We start from the raw sequence: 9,900 nt of genomic DNA, 5'->3' as shown, positions 1-9,900 counted from the left end.
TCATCTTGAGTGAACAGATGAATGGCTGTTTCCCTGAAGCAGTAAGGCCTGAATCAGACCAGCACAAGACATCATCCTAGAAGCGCTAAATAATACTATATTAATTTTTTTTTATTTATGATAGTCACACAGTGAGAGAGAGAGAGAGAGAGAGGCAGAGACACAGGCAGAGGGAGAAGCAGGCTCCATGCACCGGGAGCCCGACGTGGGACTCGATCCCGGGTCTCCAGGATCGCGCCCTGGGCCAAAGGCAAGCGCCAAACCGCTGCGCCACCCAGGGATCCCTACTATATTACTAATAAAAGAACAAAGAAACAGTTGAAAACTAAAAATATCAGCATTGATTACATCTCGTTTGATTGGATCACATTAGATCCTAAGCCAATCTCCAGCAGCAACTTGGCAATGTACTTAGCCGGATCTCTCACCCTCTCACTCAATATGGGAAAGCCCAGAGAGCCTTCCAGATCCCAGGTCTGGACAAAAGGTGGGAGGGGAAAATAGTTTCTTCAAATGAGCTTTCATTCACTCACTATGCTGAGAAGCCCTCCCTACTGTATTCCCACCACTCAGCTTGGTATCCCTCCCTCTGCAACTGACCCTTTTCAGGGTGTAGGTAGCCAATTTATTCTTCTGTATTGCCACCGTGCTGTTCATCAAGTGCACTGACCAACCTGTCCAGCTTTAAATCTCTGCTGCACAGCACAATACAGATGTTATAATCGACAGTGGATTAAAAAGTCCATAATGACCCCTCATTTGTGGGGTGTAACAGAAAAGGCATGACGCAGGGTTTGAGGAGACTTGGCTTCTGGTCCTGGTCCTAGAGCCACCTCTTCCTCACAGCAAATGCTTTTACATTTTCAATTCCTTCCATTTTGAAAACGTACCATTGGTGTAATGGAAAACCGGCGGATTCTTGAAGCAGAATTGCTGACTAACTAGCCTGGCATATACTCGGGGCACACGGAATATTTTGCGCATGTTACCTAGGGAGATCTCGACAACCAGACTGAAAAGAAACAACGCATGCTGCTAGGGATTACTGGAAAGGATGCACCCCACTCCTCTGCTCCATCTGAGTCAAGCTTGCTTACCTGCAAAGTAAAGAACTCTGACACTTAAATATATGAATACTTCTCTGATCAGTAAATTATGTGTCATTCTGATTAAAAAGAAAGTTTTTAACCAGTCCTAAAAAATGGTATTCTGTATAAGTTCATTAGGAGTTAACATTGCAATCCTTGGGTGCTTCACACAAAAATAAGTTCCCTAAGGTCAGAGGCTATTTTGTCCATCTTAGATCAGCAACACCTAGTACACAGGTGACATTCCATGAAGGTTTGTTGAAAACTGAACTAATCATTATTAAACTAAGGCCAGCCCAGATTATCATCTGAAAACTTGCAGGAGACTCCATAGCTCTCTTACCCACTCCAAAGAGCCCCCTGTGAGAGAAATTAAAAGATCTATCTCATTCTGCTCAGAAGGCAAGTTTAAGGCTATATTGTGGGAGAAAGATGGGAATCTTCTGTTGGGCACACTTTTGAGTTTTTTCAACAACTAGAGTCTACTTTCATAATGAAAATAACTTTTTAAAAAAGATTTTATTCTTCTTAAGTAATTTCTACACTCGATGTGGGGATCACACTTACAACCCCAAGATCAAGAGTTGTACGCTCTACCAACTGAGCCAGCCAGGCATCGCTATAATGAGAACAAAGGTATTTTAATTTTGGAAAAGAGCAAGCTAGTCTGACTGGTACTAGAGTCATTTAAAACACTGAAAAACAAATTAAAAAAAAATGAAAAACGACCAACCATCTTGTCCTCAATAGTAGAGGAATCCTTGCCTTCATAGATTTGGTTAGGTGAGGTTTTGTGGGCTGAATGCTGTGTCGAAGGAGGACTACTGGTGGTAGGACCTCCTTCTTGGACCTCTCCTGTTCTGGGCACTACTACTCCTCTATCTTATCAAGTAGGCAGTATCTGAGGTTGGTTGGATGTGGGTGTAAAGGATGCAGGCCTGGGGCTCAGTGACAACCTAAGCCCCAATCCCCAACTCTACCAGTGCTGACAGTGGCTCCTGGTGGTCAAGTTACTTATGCTGGCTGAAATTGTTTCCTCGTACTTTATATATTTCTTGTGAAGTTTATTAATATGTTATGTTAAGCAACTGGTATACAGTAGGCTTTTTCCCTTTTTTAAAAGCAGCTATTATGGGGGAAAATTCATTGCTTTGGTGAAGAGAATATTGTATTCTGCTGTAAAGGAGGATATAAAACCCTCCATCTGGGCAGTTTCATTCTGCACAGCTGTAGCCACTGTTTTCTTCCCCAGTGGGCTCATTTTTTCTGAATTGACTACATTCATCTTTGTTTCACATCCTTCAAACATGCTCAGTTGGTTACTTACATAGGGATGGCATCTTTCTTGGTTTTGTAGGCTGGATTTGCCTTCCTCAAATACGCAATGCAAGCAGAGACTGCCAGCTCCAGGGAATGGTCTGAGATTCGAAATCCACACCTTTCATAGACTGCCTTGAAGGTGGATGAAACTCTCCACTAACAATGTAAGAATATCAGGCCCAGAAACTCTCTGAGGCCCTTTGTCTAAAGAGGGCCGACTTCAGCATTCTGTAATGGCCTTGGGGAGCAGTCCACTGAGAATCTGTATTTACCAGGAGAAGAAAATACCATAATTTTTAAAATTTTTTAAAAATTTAAAGTAACGTGTATATACTTTGATATTTTTGTACTATATGAATTTATATAAACTCTAGGTAGTAACCTAAATGCCGCCTCTTTTTATTTTTGTTTTTTGTTTTGTCTTGTTTTAAAGATTTTATTTATTTATTCATGAGGGACAGAGAGAGAGAGACAGACAGAGACATAGGCAGAGGAAGAAGCAGGCTCCATGCAGGAAGCCCGATGTGGGGCTTGATCTTGGGACCCTGGGATCACACCCTGAGCCAAAGGCAGACACTCAACTCCTGAGCCACCCAGGCATTTATCACAATTTGAAATTACCTTATTTAGTGGTTCATGTTTTTATAATCTCTTCCCATTGTGAAAGCTCCAGGAGGCATCGCTATGGCTAAAACAGTACTTAGAACATAGTAGGCACTCAATATTGATGGAGTTGCCGGTAAGATCTGCCTTCCAAAACCACTGTTTTGTAGATTAAATGAGATTGCTTGTGAACATACTCGGCAGAGGGCTAACAACCAATAATGTTATCTTAATTAATCCTCACTATACAGTTCACAGATGAGGATATTGGTGCTTGGGAAATATAAGTGATCCCGTGCCCTCAGTCCCCGAAACTTAGAATGTGGTTGTAGCCTTTGGTGAGAATGTCCTTAGAAGGAAGTTGTTCAAAAACATGTGAGCCAAAGACAGTGAGCCCAGAACTGATAGCTGGAGAGTTAAGAGAGAAAAAGGAGGGCAGGCAAGGAAGAAGGAGATACACTGATTGGATTAAGTCTGGATTGATTAAATTATAAATAAATAAAACCCACTGGGTTAAGTAGAGATTAAGAAGGCAGCACCATGGCAGGGCAGGAGGAACTGCTACTTGCCTTCCAGGTAGGTGGGCTCAGCTCTGTTCCACTCTTATATGTGTCATCCCTCCACCCTCCAACAATCTCATGAGACTTTTTAAGGAGGGAGAACCCAAGGCTCAGAGGGGTTGAGCAACCAGCTCAAATGCGGCAAATGACAAACTCCAAAGCTCACACTGGCCTGCTCACATGTCTAAATACCTAGAGCTGGTCACCTCTCCATCCCTGACTCACTATCTGACTCTGGCCAGCCCTGGTTCCTCATCTGTTAACTGAGGAGGGCTAATCAAAGTAATAATAATGATGATAATAATAATCCAATTCTTGGCACTTAAAATTTGCCAGGTATTATGCTAAACAATTTGCAAAAACTATCAACTTTTTTTTTAAGTCTTTATTTATTTGACAGAGAGAGAGAGATCACAAGCACACGCAGAAAAGCAGGGGGAGCAAGAGAGGGAGAAGCAGGCTCCACACTGAGCAGGGAACCCAAAGGATTTGGGGTTCAATCCCAGGACCCTGGGATCATGACCTGAGCCAAAGGCAGATGCTTAACTGAGCCACCCAGGTGCCCCTCAACTTTATCCTTAATCCTACAGTATAGATTTCATGAAATTTCCATCTCACAGATGAGGAAACGAAGGATTTGAACCTAGGTAAGGTCATAGAACATGTAAGCAGCACCATCAGGTGTCAGAGCCATGTTTGTCCAGCACCAAGGCTCAAGCTCTTTGACCTTACTGCCCATTGCCAGAAAAGCCACCTGGGAAGATACCATCCAAATGATACTTCATTCATTCAATCGATCAATTTAGCTTTGGCAAGTATGGCTGGAATAGAATGGGAAGGAGAAGATGCATTTGATGAGGAAGGCAAATTAAGAAGGGTCTTAGAGGACATGCCAAGGAATGTGTATTTTACTGTAATCTTTCATGGATTCTAGGTAGGAGTGATAAGATAATTAAGTATTTTAACATTGTAGACAATGTACCTACCAGGAGTTAAGGACTACAATTAATCTAATATTGTCCTTTAAAACAAACTCAGCAATCCCTTTCAAAAGTCACTTGATCAGAGACCTTACTCTAATCACCTTATATAAAATAGCACATGTGCACACACACACACCTGTCACTATTTTTCTTCAAAAAACTTACCTCCTTCTGATATATTTTATATAGTGTCTCTCTTTTTCTACACTTATAATGTAAGCTCCATGAAAGCAGGAACTTTTTGTTTACTGCTTTATTCATTACCACCTAGAATAGTGCCTGGGACATGGTAGCTGGCCAATAAATATTGAGTGAATAGGTAAGAAAGGTTATGTTATACCTCCCTCAAAATACAGCCTACATTTGATGTCTATGCTTGTTCATCTCCTCAATGGAGTATGAATGTTGGTTTCTATTCTCCCCACTCTACTGTAAACAACTTTTCTAAGGTCACCAGTAAAATCCTAATTGCAAGATGCTTCTACAGTGGCAGACTTCTCTGCTTTATCTGACATCAGTGATTGCTCCTCTCTGGGAAACTCCAGGCTATTGGGTCCCATGATACTTCACTCTCCTAATTCTGTTCCTTCTCTATCTCCTTAATGGTCTCCTTTTCCAACACTTCTCTCCATTAAATAATGTAGTTCCTCTGGGTTTAGTCTTGGGCCTGCAACTTTTTTGATCCTACACACTCTGGGCATTCTCAACCACTTTCATGGTTTCTACCATCCCTATAGGCTGGTGACTCTCAAATCTATAGGTTTAGCCTCAAACTTCAGAGTGCCAGGATGGAGTTCAGAATCTGTTTGGATGGAGATTTCCCCCTGGATGGCCCTCCTTCCCAAGGCCCTATGACTCAGCAGGTTCAGGATGGAACTTGCCATCTTCTCCTTAAGCCTCCTTTCTTCCCCCCCCTCCTCCTAGAAGCTCTTGAGGCAGAGATGACTAAGAACACCGATGCCCCCTTCAACACCTTCAACACTCCTCTTCAGTGGTGGGCAAATCCCCTATTCTCAGGCTGGGAGGATTTGCAGCAAAGTATAGCCACCAAAATGACTACCTTCATAGCTCTTCCATCAGAGGGCTTACACTGTCAGCTTCAAGGACTGTCTGTACCTATTTGGGTATCTCAAATGCCAGATGTGCAAAATTTACCTCACCCACCCCACCCCCAAAATTACTCTTTCACCACATCTAGAGCCGGCACTACCATGTTAACCTCAGCCTTCCAGGCTAGACATTTGAACGCACATTCTTGAGTCCCCTTTTCTCTCTTACTACATCTCATTAAACATGGTGATTTTCATTCCCAAATATTTCTTGATTCTATCTTCTCAAAGTCCCTGCCATGAACTTTCTTGGGCTCTTAAATGATGTCTGCTCTCTCAAACTTTCCAACTACAAACTTCTCTAACAATTGTTTAGACCTAAAAAAACAAAAAACAAAAAACAATTGTTTAGACCTCTTTTATTTGTGGACAATTTTTAGGCAGAGCATGGCGGGCAAGAGGATCGAGCAAGAGTTTTGTTTTCAGAGCTTCTTTTTATGTCAAATGATATATTTTTTCCATTTTGACATAAAATTTCCTTTTAAAATAAATTTACCTAAGTAAAAAAGGGACCTTCTTTATTTTTTTATTTTTTTAAGATTTTATTTATTTATTCATGAGAGACACAGAGAGAGAGAGAGGCAGAGACACACACAGGCAGAGGGAGCAGCAGACTCCATGCAGGTGCCTGATGTGGGACTTGATCCCGTGACTCCAGGATCACGCCCTGAGCTGAAGGCAGACGCTCAACCACTGAGCCACCCAGGCATCCCAGGGATCTTCTTTATATAAAAACCAGTAACAGGATACTTAGGAGGTAGGAATTCCTAGAAGGTTAAAATCATGAAGTTGGTTCAAGAATGACAGAAGTTGGGGATCCCTGGGTGGCGCAGCGGTTTGGCGCCTGCCTTTGGCACAGGGCGCGATCCTGGAGACCCGGGATCGAGTCCCACGTCGGGCTCCCGGTGCATGGAGCCTGCTTCTCCCTCTGCCTGTGTCTCTGCCTCTCTCTCCCTCTCTGTGTGACTATCATAAATAAATAAAAAAATAAAAAAAAGGTTTGTTAAAAAAAAAAAAAAGAATGACAGAAGTTAAAAAAAAAAAAAAAGAATGACAGAAGTTTGAGAAACACTAAGATTCAAGACCCTTACAGTAACATATTAACTTGAACCATATGAAACTGATGACAGGGGACACCTGGGTGGCTTAGCGGTTGAGCGTCTGCCTTCAGCTCAGGGTGTGATCCTGGAATCTGGATTGAGTCCCACATTGGGTTCCCTGCAGGGAACCTGCTTCTCCCTCTGCCTTTGTTTCTGCCTCTGTGTGTGTGTGTGTGTGTGTCTCATGAATAAATACATCTGAAAAAAAAAAAAGAAACTGATGACAGTTGACTATTTTTCTTTTGACCTACAGAAATGATAATTTCATATGATGCTAAAAAGTCCTACACTTTCTGGCTCCCACCTATGTTCCAGCAAAACCAACTGTTTACCTTTGTTCTGCACACACCACATTATTTCTTTCCTCTGTACCTTTGCCTGAGTTAGTCCTTCACCTGTATACCCAGTACACACTCTTAAGACTAGTCAGGACCTTTAGGAAACTTCTCTGTCATCTGTCCCAAAAGACTGGTGTGGTGCTCCTCCTCAGTGTTTCCCTAACACAATCAACATGTCTGTCCACATGTCTGCATCCATCTCTCCTGGTAACCTGTGAACTTCTTTAGGGCAAGGACTTTTTTTTTTTTTTAATGAGTCCTACAGCCTCTGCTTGGTATACAACAGACCCTCAAATAAGCCATAGCTAACTGAGTGAGTGAATGGATATGTACCACGAAGAGAGGTCTAACTGCCCTAGAGGGCCAGAGCAGGTTTCAGAGAGATATCACTTTATCTAGGGGTTTTTTGTTTTGTTTTGTTTTTAATATATTTTTTATTTGGAGTTCGATTTGCCAACATATAGTATGATCTAACTCTTTACGGTTGAGAAGGAAGGAATTTGCCAGAGGAGAAGTGAGTAGAAGAAAGCTCCCAGAGAGACAAGAGCAGGTGTAAAGGCACTGGAGGTCTGTGAATATGCAGTATTGGAGGAAATGGAAGCATGGCTTGAGTGGAAGGTAAATGAAGGACAGCCAAGAAAATAGCAGTGCTCACAGTGTATTTTCCCTTTGCCCTAATCTTCGTCAAGACAACCTGAAATTGATAAACACATCCACAAATACTTCCAGTGGGTTTTGATTAGAAGGGTTATGAGACTGGCCTATCCTTCTACCTCGAAAACAAAAAGTAGGTAATCTGAGGACAGGTGCAAAACCAACCATACAATACCACAATGTTCAAACCAGCATGACCGCCAGCCATACAGAACCACTGTGTTCATACCAGCGTGACCGCCCTGCAGCCCTCAAGGAACTTACTCTCTAGAGAAGTTGCTGTGTAACCAAGAATCTGAGAAAATGCCACCACAGACAAAGACCAGGCTTGATTAGAAAATCCACTGGAAAACCACTCATGAGAACAGAGTTGCCTAAGACTGGCAGATTGATTCAGAGTCAACTATGGTGTTGGATTTCTCCCCGCTAGCTAACAGGCCCCTCTGACCTGGTATGAGGGAATGCTAGTTTTGGTAACAACAACAGCAAAAATCAAATGGGAGACTTTGTATTATTAACATAAGTGAGTGCTTTTTATATGTTTTCTCATTTAAAGGATATCCTTGTAAGTCAGGTTATTATTGTTCTCATTTTACAGAAAAAGAAACTGAGGCTTGGTGAGTTAAGAGAAACCACTGGCAGTGGAACCCAGGTCTCTGGCTGTGAAAACACGTCCTTTCTATTTCACCACATTAGAGGCTTCACTTTGTGATTGAGCAATGAAGGTGGGAGGGCCCTCTATGTCATGGGGAAAAAGACACATTCAATTCTAGGTAGTAATGTGATGCACCTACTCCCAAGGGAACACTCACCTCTCAGGGTTATTATCCTCAGCCTCACGTTAGGATAATTTCTATGCTGATGATTATCAGAGATCCAGTCTTGCCCTCTCTCAAGCTCTAATGCTCCTTTCAAAAGATATTTTCCTAATCACCTAAAAGAATCACAGTTCCCTTCTGGCCAGCCAGTTCCTCATTTTTACTTTCTGGTCTTAATGGGGCAAGACACAGATAAGTCTCTCTCAGTCTGTTTTCTCATCAGAGTTGGGGGGTTGTGCTTGTTGAACAGGTTGATAGGTAAATCAGTAACACGTGTGCCAAGAAATGCAAAGTAAATAAATATCATGCTCTTGAAATAGCACCTGATTCATTCAACTCTTTTTTTTTTTTATGATAGTCACACACACACACACACAGAGAGAGAGGCAGAGACATAGGCAGAGGGAGAAGCAGGCTCCATGCACCGGGAGCCCGACATGGGATTCGATCCCGGGTCTCCAGGATTGCGCCCTGGGTCAAAGGCAGGCGCTAAACCGCTGCACCACCCAAGGATCCCTGATTCATTCAACTCTTTAGTGAGACCCTCCTCTGCGGCAGGCACTATGTTCGGTGCTGGGCCTCTTAAGGTGTACAGACAGCCCCAAACCTAAACAGAGATTCCAGTCTAGTGGGTGTGATGTTATTCAAAAGAAAAATTCCATTAAGGAAGCCCTAAATCTATCAGCAACTAGAGGATGATCCAAAGACTCAAAACAAAAATTTTGTTGAGGAAGAGGAAACATCTACACATACATAAAAAGATGATCAATCCTTGTAGTAATCCAGGGAATGGATATTAAAGCCACAATGAAATGCCATTTCAAACCCAGCTGAGTTAGTACCTGATGGGAATACTGGGCCAGCAGACATGAGGTGATGGGATGGTAAATATGACCAGGCACTAGAAAGAGCACAGGTACGGCAGGCACTCAGTAAATATTTTGCTAACCCAAACACAGGAAAGCTGGAGTGGAAGCTGGAAAGCTTCCAGCAAACTGGAAGCTTGGGAGGGCTACATACACCTGGCTGCCATGTTTTGTTTGCCCTCACAGCGTTTACAAAATTGAACTTTGCCAAGAGTAAAAATCAGGAAATTTCACAACTTCTCTTCAAAGATGGTAAAATCTGGCAGCTATTGGCCCAGTCTCCACCGGACAACATGTGCTGGAGCTCAGTAGCAGCAGAACCCTGCCTCTTACCACATCCCTACCAGGCCCCCACCCCCTGGTACTGGGGCTGCTGTGCCCACTTCAATTACTTCTAGCTCTGAAAGCACTGAAGTGTGCTCCCTCTCAATTGGAGATTTAATGGGATCCACTCTCAGGGA

The sequence above is a fragment of the Nyctereutes procyonoides genome, unplaced genomic scaffold, assembly GCF_905146905.1.
Source record: "Nyctereutes procyonoides isolate TBG_1078 unplaced genomic scaffold, NYPRO_anot_genome, whole genome shotgun sequence".
NCBI lineage: Eukaryota > Metazoa > Chordata > Mammalia > Carnivora > Canidae > Nyctereutes > Nyctereutes procyonoides.
Note: the sequence above shows the minus strand (reverse complement) of the source record.